Source organism: Dermacentor silvarum, chromosome 5 (genome assembly GCF_013339745.2).
Source record: "Dermacentor silvarum isolate Dsil-2018 chromosome 5, BIME_Dsil_1.4, whole genome shotgun sequence".
In the NCBI taxonomy this organism is placed as follows: Eukaryota; Metazoa; Arthropoda; class Arachnida; order Ixodida; family Ixodidae; genus Dermacentor; species Dermacentor silvarum.
The window spans coordinates 44142797-44158532 of record NC_051158.1 but is presented as its reverse complement, the minus strand read 5'-3'; positions in this window follow the sequence as shown (position 1 = coordinate 44158532).

Here is a 15736-nt window from a genome sequence, read left to right as displayed (position 1 = left end):
GCAATAGTTCTTGCATTGGTTGAACTTTGTACACGTAGCGGGAACAGACTTATGGCGACAAGACAGCAAAGGAACTACATAGAGACAACAGGATGAAAAAGAAAGAACAGACAAAGTGGAAGCTGACTTGCAGCGATAGCGAGAATTTAGACGCTAGAACACGGAAAGCCAGGAAACCTGACAGTTGAATTGCTTACCGAGACTGTGCGCTTGTCAATGGGGTACACAGTCATGCCAGGATCGGTCTGTAAAGCTCTCGCAACCTCCAGCAGACTGAGCAGTATGCCCACTCGCCTCCATAAAATCTTGTGGAGTTCCTTTCACTGTGCAATTCGAGTGAAACTGAAAGCGATCGCTGGACGTCGTACATTCTGCAACCTGATTCCTGTTACTTTTTCGCAAGATGTATTTACTTGTAGCTACAGCGATCGATGTCTATGCTCGTTTCGCTGCCACTCGTGTTTCTCTGATTCGAAAGTGAATTTGTTCATCTGCTGTGGACGCCTGAAGGAAAAAGTGAAAAAGCGTATAGTTCTTGCAAGCAAGTGCAACATCGAAAAAAAGTGATCTTCTGCAGGGGGAAATACCACGCGTGAAGAAAAAGAAAATCGTAGTAAAAATTTTCGCTGACCAGGAAAGAGCTCGGTCGGCTACATTCCATGGAGAAAGACTAAAAAAAAGGAATACAACATTGTGAAAAACTGAAAAATGAATAGATTGACGGACACTGGAGTTGCCGACGTATTGTAATTATTCTGGAAGTGTCACAGACGGTATTTTGATCCTATTAACTGAAGTTTACGCATCAGCGCCCTTCTGGCTTTCTGCAGCTGTGATTGGCGAGATCATCGCCCTAAGAGGTTGTTGAGTGGGAAATGTTTTTCATCTAGCTAAATATAAAGCAGTTATGAAGACGAGCCTTTAGTCTTTGAAGCACCGGCAACAAGAGAAGAGGGAGTAACAGCTGCCACTGGATTCTCTACAGATAGGACCAATTGGTGCAGTGAACTTCACTAGCTCTGCGAAATTAAAATGCCACAGTTCCAACGACAGGCCGTACCCGGACCCGGATCCCCTTCCCCCTCCCCCGCAATTTCGCCTACGATTGCGTCATACTAAACCGGCAAATGGCCAACGTATCAGACCTTCACCAGCGCGGCAGTAAACTTGCGAAGCTAGTTGCCCTGGTCTGCTGGTGAAACACTGTTAAACCCTGAAACAGGAAAACAACTGCTATAAAGAGAACGAAGTCATAGCAGCAAACTGACGACCTGATTCCTTTAGTGACCTTGTTTTTTTTTTTTTTTCATTTGTTGTTGGTGCATTTTAACGCACCCTTTCTGGAAGTAGGAAATAATACTTCCTGGCACGAGTAACACAGTAAAAGTAAAAGACGAGAGGACACAGTAAAACTGTCCTCTCGTCAGCATTTTTCTCCGAATGTCTTAGTGTTATCAGAACGAAAGTAAGGTTTTGTTCTTTTTCGTCAACGAGCAAAACTTCTCATTTGAACGCTCGTCAGCGAAAACAATTGTTAGCGTTAGTGGCACAGATTCCTTCCGAAGAGCCGTGGTCTCTTTTCCTCTCCCTTAAGCGCTCACATGGCATTCTCGAAGCGGAGCTGTAGTCCATTAGAACAAGACTTCCATTCCAGACTTCTTCCCAATCTGGCACAGTGCAATTGAAGCCAAATTTAGACACCGTAGCACTCACTTAAATTCAAATGTTCGGCACTGTGTTTCAGGCGAAGCATGTGATGTACGGCCGTGGAGTGGCTGCATGGCGACTTTTACTTATCAGGATCTTATGAGCAGGTACATATGGACACGTGAGAAATCCGTTCAGAGGCTATGGTGTGATGCTTACGGTCATGAAGTTGCGGGTTTGATTCCCAGTAGTAGCGGCCGCATCGTTATGGGGGTAGATTCAAAAGGCACTCCGTGTTTAGGGTGCGCATTACAGAATCCTAGCTAGTTGATTTTTTTTACCCGAGTGCCCCAATACAGCCTCTACAATTTAGCATGAATTGCTTTAAGAAAAAGCGTTACTTTCGCGCGAACTGAGATTTTCCTATCCAATTACACTTTCATCACTTAAATTACCTCTTTAGGTACGCGATGAACCTATTTCAATGAAATTTGTTGTAGTTCGGAGAGAAAGCTCAGTTACACAGATAATATACAGAAACCTAAATCATACAGAAATTTGGAAGCACACTTTAAATTTAGGGCTTGAATTGTTTTTTTAATATTATTTGAAGAAAATAGCTGACTTCCCGAAAACATTGGTGCATGAAGTTGATATTTCCAACTCATGGTAACTTCGGTACACAGCATCTGTTGGGGAACCTATAGCGCTAAAATATTATATATGGACACACATCTTACGTGGACTTGTTTATATGTTTACTAGGGTTTTACAAAATTTCTACTTGCAAATGAGTGATACGTTTAAGGGTGGTGTACAATAAATAAAGGTATTGAGCTTTGACATCTCATTAGTTCACAATAGTGCAGTTCAAAAAATTTTCATATATGATTACTATGGTTTATCTACCCAGTTGTCAACTTCATGCTTCAGCTTTTCTTTATTTCGCGCTTTTCAACATTATTTAGAAAAACATTGCTTACATAAACACAAGTTAGTTTTCCTTCACTCGGTAGATTTAAACCATTCCTTTAGGGTGCATTGGGCGTCATCAAAATCGGTGCTGCTAAACTCTCTAAAGATGTTTATTGTATGGGACGTATTTAAATAGGCAGTTAGAGTTAAAGACGCAACTTTATGCGTTACACCTGATCATGTTCTTTTTTTCTTTTTTTCCCTTTTTTTGTTAAGTACATGGCTGACTAATAGAGTATAACATAGCGAGGCAGCCTAAGAGCTGTAAAAAAGTCATAGTGCGGTTCTTGAAATATTTTGACACGCAGTTATCTTTGCACGCGAATTCATATCTATGATCCAGGCGCTTTCCTATTGCTTCATTGCAATTTAGTGGGCGCCCTGACGTCCAGTCAACCAAGCGACCACTGGACTCTAAGAAAATGCACCGATGTTTCATTTGAGGTTACTGTGCACCGAAACTATTCGTTGTGTAGAATCTTGGCTAGAGCTAGTTGCTATTAATTAATACTTAAACCAAACTTTTCGGCGCAAGCTAAACGCAAAGTAGGTGCCCGTCTTGTTGTTTGTGTTCTCTGTCATCGTTTAATTTGCGCCGAAAAGTTTGCTTTAAATACGTTATTGTTACACATCTGTAGACCGTGAGGCACATAATTTACCGTTTTTACTACGTTTCGGAAGGCATCGCGATTAGTATTACTAATTTTACAGCAAGATTAGGTTTTCAAGTACCCTACTCCCTCAAATTTAGGTCGATAGCGATTTTTTTGCGATTACGCACGAAACTACTACATCAGATCAGGTTCAAGCATTTCATTAGGAACCATCGGAAGTGAAATAATGGCGCGCCCCTAACTCCAGCGTTAAAGACAATACTGTAGCCATTACTATCCCGCTGAACCAGCCACACAGTACTCCAGCTCACATTCACGGGACGCCATTTTGACCGCACTGAATGCGCGCAGTGCGGGAAGAGCCATTGTTTTCGTTTCAAAGTTCGCGTTCGGCAAGACGCTACACACAATGACACCGTGCTGGCGGTTTCATTACAGTGTTGCTGCAGTGAACCGGGGCAGATGTGCTTTCCATACAATAGCACATTCTACGCAACGCCCACATTGAATATGCCACAATGCACTCTTTGAACATTGGGAGCCACTTCACAAACGGGACTTCTGAACCTTAGCACAGAGGCAGCTGTTGCGCATGGAAGTTTTGGTCTGAATTAATAATTCTGAACTATTCGCTTCGCGTCAAGAACTGCTACCTCAACGAAGCGTGGAAATCAATTTACCAGTCAAATGCACGTTGCACAGGAGCGACCGTTGAGTGCGTAATTGTATACCACCTTTAGTCGTCAGCGAAATGTGTTCGTGGTCCTGGGGCGCTGTCTCTCGCACGTAGAACTGTCATTTCAATCTCTTGCCGCGTTCAATATAAATGCAAATTGCACTGTGCTGTCGACGGTTTCGGGCAATATCAACATCACTGAACAGACAACTGCTTTGGTCGCCCAATTATGGTCTCTGCCTGTTTCGCTGACGACGCAACTGCTGATCTCGCACAACTTTGTAAACAGCGAACCGTGCACTCCAGGCAATCTTTCGCTGACGTTCGGTGTGTTGCGTACCATAATAATTAACTAAGCCCTTTGAGCAGTGATGTATAATGAAGAGAAGTGGTTGTGCTATTATAGTAGATATTAAAATGCTCGACAAAAGCACGAGCATGTTCTAGTGGAACCGAGACCAAAATTGAGAACTTAGTCTGCTTAGCTGATAGTTAATAAAAACACGGCGCCCCAAAAATTCAAAATAGGACTTTTTCAATTGATTGGCGTCAGATATTTGATAACTAATGAGCAAAGTTTTCATGCATTATGATTGTAAGAGGCTACGTGATCAGACAAGGCAGCACAATATCGACAATTACGGCGTAGTTAGGTCCATCAGTCCTACGCCCTGGACACTCTAAAAGGTAGTGCATCTAATTTTTGTGCCGTCCATAATTTTTATATGCAATAAAATTTTACTCACTATCCTCAATAACACAGTGCCTTCTAGAAAAATCGGTGAAGTACTTGAGCAATGACCTTGCCTTTGCTTTATCTTGCTGGTGCCGAGTTTTCAACTTAGGCACTTGTCTTTCGCATATGAACTGCAGTACCATGCACAAGGGGCTTTATACAGTGGCTAAGTCAAGAAGCAAAGCGCTGGGTTAAGACCGTGTCAAATTGACTTGAGATCCCATAATGCAGAGAATCATATTAAAGTGCCGTTACAACACGTTGAGGTGTACGCTAGCAACGCTTCCACGTAGGCGTCGTTGAGCCTCCACATTTTTTTCACTAGTTACGCAATCTAAGAAATATCATCCTACTTTAGGTTTGCCTACTCATTTCATTTGAATGGATAAGCCATGATACAGGTAATTGTGTAACAGCTTATTAGCAAAAGCCGCCAGGCATGTAGGCCTTCTGTGTTTTGTCCTGAAGCTCTGGCTTTACAGCAAGCACGCACTATGAAGGAGAAGCCAACTTCAAAAGCCAGTACATCCGATGAGCAAAAAAAAGTTAACGCACGAGTTTGCTAAAGAAAACAGTAGAATGTTTCATCTGTGCGTTGATCAATAAAGGTAGAGTTTAGTAAACTCTTGCATTGTGAATGGTTGGCTGCATCTGCAAAAGATAGTTTTCAAAAAATACTGGCAGCATAGAAGGTATTAGGAAACCATGGGTCTGTTGCACCGCGGTCAGTTGCAACATTATTTTTTGTGTACGTTTAGCACACTTTGATAAACACTGCCAAGAAATCGCATTTCAAGGGACGCTCACAAGTGCCAACCGAGCTGCATTGCCTTTAATAGTGGGAACCTATAAATGTTTCTCGACGAATACTTCGGGAACATATGACGCTTTATAAACCAAAAAATGACACTTCATTATCGCTATTAATAAATCCGCGAATCAGCGAGAAATGTTCTTAAATAGTTTACGAGAGGCCGAAAATAATTTCCCTCAATACTCCTGCTTTAAGGTAGATGACAAGTTTCATTTCGTGAACCTACTTCCACCTGGTCTGTCTGCACATAAGTAGCTTGCTATTGTAAAAAAATGTGGTTGATCCCTCTTATATAGGAATCGGTATAGAACACGAAAGTGAAACGTGTCTTCACAGAAGTAGTGTAATGTTTATTGCACATTGATATATAATGTCTATTGGTGTTTTGTGGCTAAAGCGCCCTTAGACGTTGATGCACCCACGCTGACGCCTGGTGGCACGTCTCCTCCATCACGACTACCAACGTCGATGACCATGAGCAACCGTCGTGCATATGGAAGCTGCACTACGCTGCACACGCTAGCACAACGCGAAAGACGAAGCACGTAACTGACACACTAATACAACGCGCAAGACAAAGCACGTAACTGAATCGTCACCGAGTCAAATCAGCGCGTACAGCGCGTCGTAATTGCAGCCTCCGCGATCAACTTCAGAAACATTTTCAGAGCTAATTGCAAAGGCCACGCTCCGCTGTGCTGAGTACGGTGAACGCCACTACCAACGCCACCTAGGTGGCGTTGGTAGTGCTTCTTGATGCCAGCGTGCCTTCGAATGCTGGCATCGAGACGTCGTAGTGGTGAGACCACCGAAGCGTTCACTGTCGGTGCGCGTTAGTGTCATAATGCAGTACTTCTCTTTTCTGCTCGTAGGCGGCGGCACCGCCCCGAACAAGAGCGCGGGTACACGGAGGAGTGTTAGATATATAAGGCGCGTCTGTGTAGCTCTCTGCAAATGCGTTGTGGCGCAATGGGTTAAACGCTCGGCGATCTATCGTCGCGGACCGAGAGGTCGTGGGTTCGATTCCCAAATTTTGCATGTTTGTGGAACTTTTTCTTCTGGTTTCTTTCTTTGTATTATGTTCTATGACGTATTTCCGTGACGGAAATACGTCAGTGAAGTCTTGGTGGACCCCGGCATAAAACACTTTCGTGTTAAAAAATGCACTGAAAAAAGGTAGTAGCGCACTAATAAAAAGGTAATAATTTGTGTGTGTCGCGCTGGAAGATATAAATTAAGGCGTCGTTTCTGGAACGCAATGGCTCCTGAATTGGCTTCGTAAAGAGACGATGTGTACAATCTTGAGCCTAACAAATTGAATAAATGAAAGAATGTGAGTTTAATACTTATTGCAGCATGCGATTCGCGCAACAATCAAGCCCTCTGACACAGACACAGAGAGAGAGAGAGAGAGAAAAGGAACAAAAAAAATACGGCACAACTCATCCCACGATTTCTGTGGACGGTAATGCAAAAAGCAATAGAGCAATGTAGCGACTATCCATATTCCTGAAATCAGGTTTATTTCAGATGTGTTGTGGTAATTCTTAGACTTTCGTTGATTAGGCTGTATGCCACATACTCCCATATCGCTCTATTTTGTTATGGCACTCGCCTACCAAGTTTGCCAATGGGCATGGAGGCATGACAGCGACTGTGTGACACCGGCGCAGTGATGACATAATGACGCAGAAGGAATGACAACGGTGGAACGACAAAGGCGCATAGCGATGACGGCGTGACAATGAGATGTTGATTCCCAAATTATGACAACGGTATAACGACGACTACATGAGGGCAACGAGATGAGGACGACTACTTGAAGACGATGGCGTGATGATGACCGCTTGACGATAACCCGATGAAGAAGCGGCAATGACGAAGTCGGCCCGATGAAGACGGCACCATGATAATGGCATAAAAACGAACGCATGATAGCGCCTGGGTGACGACGACGCAATGCCAACAGCTTGCATGATAACGTCGGCATAATCACGACTGATTGACGACACCACGATTACAACGGAATGACGAACAAGGAAATACGTCGATGGCAGGACGACAAAAAGGATGTCAATGCCGAAATGACGACGATGGTGAAACGACAGCGTGACGGCCATGTATATATGAGGACACCGGTATGACGACGACGTAATGACAATAGTCGGATGTCGAAATTACAATGATGGCGATGGAAGGACCGTGACGGCATCCCGATCACGGTATGGCAACGAACGCATGTCTGCGACTGTATGACGACGATGCTGGAAAGACAATGGCATGACAACGGCATGGGGACAATGGTATGGCGACGAGTGCAGGACGACAAAGGCGTAACGATGAGTGTGTCACGAAACCTGAATGACAACGTTGGCGAAACAAGGACGGCATGACGACACTCCGATACGAAGCTGCAGTGACGACGAGGGCACAACCACGGCAGCATTACGACTATCGTGTGACAGTGGAGATATGATAGCGACTCTTTGACCATCGCGGCTTGACAAGGGTAGCATAATAATGCTTGAATGGTGACAGTATGATTGCAATACAATGACGAGGAATTATTGACGTCGATGCATCGATGAAGGCGGCATGACGACGACAACGGCATGACCACAATCGGATGATGTTACTAATGATGATGTTATAATCACAATAATAAAACCAACGACGACGCCATGAAGACAGCCGGATGACAAAGCTGGAATGGCGATGATGCACGACCACGACCGCATCGCGCCCACGAGTCCATGGCCCAAGCTATTGGGCAACTTGGGCCACTGGGTCGGGGTATAAGCCACGACGATGGATGGATACATGGGTGGATGGATGGACCATCCATCCATCCATCCATCTCAAAATGGCTGAAGGAGGCAAAGAATGCTATTTGCATTAATGAAATGCCCTCTCACGCATGCGCAAGCCTGATGGGTGTTTTACTGGAAACTGTGCTGTATGCAACATCAAGCGGCAACGAGTGTAACTGCAACGATGCAGTTGATTAAAGTTACTGGTCAGCTAAGCATTGAATGGAGAAACACATACACGTATTGGCCGATATAGCAAAACAATACCCAGGAAACTCGAGAAATTATCATATTGGAAAGCAAGAGGCAGTGACGTGAACAAAACACACTATTTTGGCTTGAGTTGCTTGATTGCAAATATCGTACACGGCTCAGTGGAAGCTATAAGGAAGGGGGTAGCGCAACCACATTGCCAAAGTTATTTCAAGTTAGTTCACATAACAAATCAGAAATTACACATGAGACTTGACTAAGTGAATTCCATGAAAGCATATCTTTATGACTAAGTGAATTCCTGAAAGCATATCTTTCCAACAACAAGTGTCTTTGTAATGCCACTGTCCCAACAATATAATTGCGACCGGGAGTGGGGCACTGACGCTTGATTTATATTATTCGGTGCAACACACGAGCATGTAAGTGTAACGCAGTTTTTTTGCAGTCAGCTCCTAAAGAAACTACTTGAAAAAGCGCCTATGAAACAAACACACCAGAAAAGGCAAGAGAGAGCCAAATCTTCTGCAGTCCTAGCCTCAGACTATGTTTCTTTCTATGTGGCTTCTTTGTTTCACAATTCTCTTTTCAAACGCAACTTCATCACTCATTGTTATTTTTTGGCAACTCAAGAGAGTCAGCCGCGGTGACTGTCAAAAAGCGGGCCAGCTTGCAAAGCGGGTCTCCTCTTTACGCTCAATTACATTTTGCTGCTTGAAAAAAAATTCGGAAAAATGATGAGCACCCTCTTTAGCGTAGCTCCGCCTTCTCCACGAGAAGGTTCTCTCTCTCTCTCTCTCTGTCTGTTTGCCCCGAGTCCCTCACCTTTAGGGGCTAAAACCACGCTCTTGGGTTTTCGAAAGAGATTTTACAGTGAAACTTTGCCCTGTGAAACGAATGCACTGCCATTGCACTTTTTGGTACAAAGTTCATAGATTTTTGTGTTAGCTTTCTTTCAGAATGAAAAATCGAATTCACGCTTTTTTTGCCGAAAAGGGGAGGGGGGGGTGTACTCTACGGCGTCTCTCTTACAAAAAGAAAAAAAAAGGCACAACTGCATCAATTGGGAGACAAAAATTAACAAGTGAGTGGCATGAGCGCTTCAATCTAACAAAAAGAGTGCTGAGCCCATTAGATAGGCAAGTAAATGAAAGATTTCACCCGGACGAAATGTTTGTACAGCTGATGGACGAAGGTTTCGTCTCCTGCTATAGCTTCCAATGCGCAGCGCCTGGTTCCTTCACCATGTCGGACGTGTCTCTGTTTATATACTTTTATTTTGGTATTTTGTTTTCTTGTGGAGGGCTCTATGGAACACTGATGGTATTTACGAAGTGCTGCTGTAGGTCCGTAAGTACGAAGCTGTGGATTTGAGCAGTTTGGAAGGCTTAGTGACCCGTTTACGTGAAGCAAACCTTATGGACTGAAATATAATGAAATGAGCCCCTCCTATTATGGTGGCTGAAGGTCAGGTCTTCAGCTTTAGAAAGAAGAGGCAAAGTACGAGTTACCATAGCGACGAAGTACAAGTATAGTTGTTGTCACTGTTGAAAATATTTCATTTATAAAAAAAATTGGCCGCATATCTGCTTGCTTCGCTGCAAATGACGTCGATAGACGATAGTCTTCTGCCTCCCCGGATACGTAACACCGTCACATCTCCCCCTCCCACCCCTCACGCTCTTCCCCCCCCCTCTGACTCCTCCCATGATGGATGCAATGGAGCTTTTGCTGAATTCAATTCAAATTTCCCGCATTCGCATTGCTCTGGCGCCATCTGTTGGAACTTTTATTACTGTTAGCTTAAAGCCGGCTGCAGAGACACGGCTTCAGTCGGCTTGTTTTTAACGCGTAGCGTCTCTTCGACACCATTTTAACGCGTTTATTTTGCATTTATTAATGTAAAACCCAGTCCTATGTGCATTCCTAATTAAATGAACGCTGCTGATCACTGTTGTGTACATGTATTTTGCCTTAAATAGGCCTGAGGTTTGCTTTGCGAATACAATGTTGACGTGTGTGACCCTGTGCCACCAGTGCTAGTAGCTTGGTTGGTTATGACCGGGCGGGTGAATCGAGTGACAGACAGACAGACAGACATACAAAGTTGTTTGCGTTTAGGTAGCCCAAGAACGACTATCGTCTTTAAGAGACTATGACCACCCCGATTGGTAGTGACCATGTGAGAAGTAAGGTCAGATCTATAGGGAGGTGTGCAGTATGGAAAGATACAACAAGAAATGGCTGCTTTATGCAGGACAGATAAATCCAATTGCTTCTCATTAACAGGCTCTTGTTGCTCCTAAAGTGTCCAATGATGAAAGAATGCCCGGACATCGAATCCGCATAACGTTTTGATCCTGTGAATATGACAGTGCATGTTCATGTCATTTGCGCTTTAAAACAGGTATATGTAAATGCCTTGATCTTTGATTTCTTGCTTTTCATGGCTGTACTGCTTGTTCTAGCCTGCATTTTTTTTATAGCGAGACATTTTAAAAAGCGCTCCCAGGTCTGTTGAGTTTACGTCGTCTGATGATCTGTTTCGTCAACGTTTTCCATGGTCTCTGAACGGTCATATTTCTGCTTGGCATGCGAAAAGGTGTAGCTCACAATATCTTAACTCAAACACCACATCTGCTATAGACAATGAAAAAACAATTTACGTTTTTAGCTAATTACGTACGCCACATCTAAAAACGTAAATGCCTATCTTGGCTTACCAAATTATTAACGGAGAAATCCACAATCTAGCCAACTAATGAACGTACATAATAACCAGGATCGATCGATAACCCAAATCAGTCAGGCCATTGTGTTAAAAAATGACTAGAAAATAATGATTCGATCGAAGGAAAATGCGTCTCAGTCGTGTCTTGACGAACAGACACTTCAGAACACCAGTCGCGTTTTTGGGAAGAATATATCTTCGTTCCGATTTCGCAGAAACTTCAAAGCCGCTATAATTAAAATATGCAGTAGTCTGGTTACTTCACACGGCTTCGCAAGGTGTGGTCTGGCTGGATAGGGCATGCCAACAACACCAAGGGTTAGAAAGAACAGAGAGGCACGCAGGAAGATTTACAGCATGACCAATCCAGGTCTGAGAGGCGGTAAACCTAAAACCAATAGATGTGAATAGTTAATGCAAATAGGTAGATGTAAAGAAGGTAATTGTAAAATCGGAGGAATTTTTATTGGGCTATAATAATTCAGCAGGTAATAAATAGAGTGTGAACGAAAATTTGATGCAAGAACCAGATCGCGTGATTTTTAGGTCACACGCGCAATGAATTATCGATTCTCCAGCCGTAGGGGGTGCACAACGACAAACAAATCACGGTGAACGATGAAGCGACAGCACAGAGGAGATCCAAGGCCCCCATTCATTTCAGCGCGCACAGGTCGAATAAACGCGCGCGGATTATTTCGCGCGCATATAGAGTTCATTTTCAATCTACCCGCAGTTCCAGGTTGAAAGAGAGAAATTTGCTTAATGGCGTAGGAGGATCAGTTTTCATTCCGCATGCGAGTTATATAAATGTGTTTTGCCTTGAAGTTCACCGCTAGAATGACCAGGAAATAAAATTATTCGCCTTCTGAATGGCCTCCCCGCGAGACGCTCGTTTGATAAACTTCGGCGAAGAAATTTATGAGCCATTGCACTCTGTGAAGGTGCATGACGAGCGAAGCTGTTTCGCGCACAACACAGAACAGAGCTGACAGAATTTTGAACAAAGGTACGAGCATATTCATTGTCCTGACCGGTGGTCATCGTCACGATAGGTACGCACATACATTCGCGTATCACCTCAGTTATTAAATTTGTCTTCCACGTAAGAGAATGACTGGCTCATATCTCCTTAAGCAATGGCTCATACCCCCGTAAACGCGGCCTCCCCATTACGACGACAGAAAATTGAAATTCTACGCTGGAATGATGAGCGGCAACGGAGCCAGCTTGGTAAGAAGACGACAACGACGAACGCGCGAGCAGTGGCACCAGCGCATTCGCGCGATTGTGCCGAGGGGCACCAACAAGCCAGCTTTGGAAGAAGAAGACGACGCTCGAGCCATCGCTGATGATGATAGTTTTCCACGCGGGCGCCACAGAAGCCCATCAATTAAGCCACAGACAGCATCGCTGTAAGAAGAAACTATCTTCGAAGAGGACATCAGACGACACGCACGAAAGAGAAATGCTACGAGAAATCTACGAGAAATTATAGTATTCAGCTCAGCTGAACAAATAAAACAAATACACTAAAGTTTTCAATTAGTTACGTTACGGCACATATTTCAGTGCACGAAGTGTGGCTAGTGAGTTCGCAAGGAATATCCACTTGAAACTAATTTTGATGGTGAAACCGGTTTTGAGATATACGGCGTCACACTTGCGTCAAAATTGCACTATTGTTTCACTGGCGTTTTTCAGGAAACGGCTGAACCACAAAATTAAATTAAGCGCCAATGCATTTCGTCGGACTCACTGAAAATTATTATCTCAAAATACGTGTAGTCGTCAGAATTCGTTTCTACAGTGGACACGCCTTTCGAACTCGCCAACTACAATTCGTGAATTGAAATATATGCCGCAAAGGAGGTCATAAAACCGTTAGGTATTATACTAGGGTTAATTATTCAAATAAGTATTCTAATTTTTCGTAGAATTACTGGCCACCTCGTCGAATAATCTTGCTCAAGGGTTATAACTGTGCTATCTGCAAGCGGGGATTTTTAAACTTTTGGTGCAGCTAAACGAAAAAACACCTTCTATGAGGGACAACTTTTGAATAGTAGATACGGTCTACGGTACGAAAGAATACATCTAATAAAATAATTCAGAGTGAAGGGGGGATATTTCTTTGAGGATGAGTGGTGGCGAGGAGGAGAATGCCTCGTGGCGCAAATCCCCAAGGCCAGAGCAGCGTCACTGAGCGCCTGAAAGGGTTGGACCTTGGGCCTGGGGCATAATTACCGAGAATTCTTATCCTAATTCCATTGCGGTGTCTTCAGCATCGTAGAGGGCGCTCGCTACTCGCCACTTCGACCGAAGGCGCCCTGCACGCCTCCCATCATGCGAGTAGCTCATTCCCGAGTTTCCCGAAACAACGCGAGCCCCTTCCCCATTCGGGAACATGCTTCTTCCTCCGCCTGAAGCGTATTGCATTTATCGAAGCGGCGCTTGTTATCCATCGCTCACTTTAGGCCACAGACAAAAAAAAACCTCGTCATGTCCCCTCATTAGAGATCTGGTGTATGTAAAATAGCGTTGTGAGGGAGCTCATTGATCAATTAAGCGCAGTTAAGAATGCCGCCAGCCGGCTAATCGCAATTAAACAAAATCTCTACAATGCCCAACCGTCCCTTTGGAGAGGCGTACATACATCGTTCTTTGGCTGATATCAAAGGATGGGATTCAGTGTCGTAATTATACAGCGTGCCAATGAAGAGCTCCGAAATGGGTGGACTCGGGATTTGATTTGACCGCCTGGGCTTTTTGCGCTAAGTGCCAAAGATTATTGTTGATTGCCTAGATGGGAAGATAATTTATTCCTGTCGTTATAAGCTACGGGTGCTTACAATTTTTGCTTCCCAGTTCATTCTTGTCACGGGCCTGTATTTTGCCATATTCGCTGCCAACTCGAGGCTTTCGTAGATAATGTACCAGCAAGGGCGAGGGCGATACACTGCTCGAGGTAAACTGCCTGATAGGTTTATCACTTATTTATTGAACACGGCGCCATGGTAGATAGCGTTTGTTGAGCTGGAGTTGGCGTGTTTAATGCGAACCGCGGCGGCCTTACTTTAATGCGGGCGAAATGTAAAAACAACTGTGTGCTTAGATTCAAGGGCTCGGTAATGAAGTCCGGGTGGCCAGAAAAATTATTCCAAAGCCCCCCACTACGGCTTGCCTCATAATGAGATTCTTATTTTGGCACGTAATAGCCGATATCTTATAGTGTATAGCGATATCTTACTCACTGCAGCGTATTCGCAGCGAGTTTCCGTGGTCATCAAGTGAGATGCGTTCATGTTTGCTTGTGCGCGCGTGACACCATGCTTGGTCATTGAGTTAGTATGCCTATGTTTACAAGTTTACACGACCGATAAGGCTACTATCCCTACATTCTATAGATGCCCACTAAATTGCTATCGCAATCGAGGCTTCGCCTTTCGGGCAAAACTGATACTTTTTTTAGTGAGTTTGATTCAACTTTCTGCGTTAGATGATGTTTCTGAGGCTTATACTGTGTTTTTTATGTTTGTATATATTTGACTGTTCCTGTTGCCATTCGTATGGTCTCTATGTTTCAGTTATCTAGCTGAATATTAAAGGCTACCCCCGCTCCATCATGAAACGCCTCCTCGTGGCTTGAGCTTTTATTGAAATAAAGAAAAATAAAGAAGAAAACCAACCGCATCGAAGTTTGAAACTCGTGAAAAGCATGCGACCATCTTTGTATAAAATAGAAAAATAGCGCTTAAACGAACATCCGAAAGTGAAAGAGGCAGTCCTTTCAATCTTAGTTCCCGGATCATGCAGTTACTACCCAAGGCGTTGATATTACTTCGGCGATGTCACTATACAAAAAAATCTGTGCAGAGGAAGCTTTAGCTCAGGAGTTCCTACTGGTCTCAATACATGGGAATAGCGAAATTGTTTTTCTCAGCTACCCGTACAGCGATTTTCATGAGGCTTGTTATATTTACACGAAAAAGTAAAATCGAGTGAGTATTGGTAGTATAATTTTATTGTGGCACTTTAGTTTTGAGAAAGTCTTACATGTTTAGAAATCGATCTATCAATCAGGTTTAGTACTTAGTAACAGAGCAGTGGAAAACGACATCGCAATTTCGTAAACTGTAGCTAATATTGTCATCTGAAGTGAACGAAATTGGTGCATTATACACAAATAAGAAATATAGCACAAATGTGTGAGCTGGCCTTTGGCGAAACCCTTGTGAGCAATCTAATAACTTTCCGTGTGCTACGGAATCCCGGAATCAATTCGTCCGCTTTAAATGCTCTAATAGATGTACTTTGAAGAACTCAGACGTCTGTTTTTGTTGCAGTATTACGGATTCGCAAACTTCATGTTTCAACCTTTTTTAGAGCTTACCCATTTACAAGAATATTCGCAACAACGTTTATCTTCTAAGCATTATTTGCCTTGCTAGATGCACTAAAACTCAAAATTTTCTCTCGAATATAACAGATTTTATTCAGATGGATCTGGCGGTCGTCTC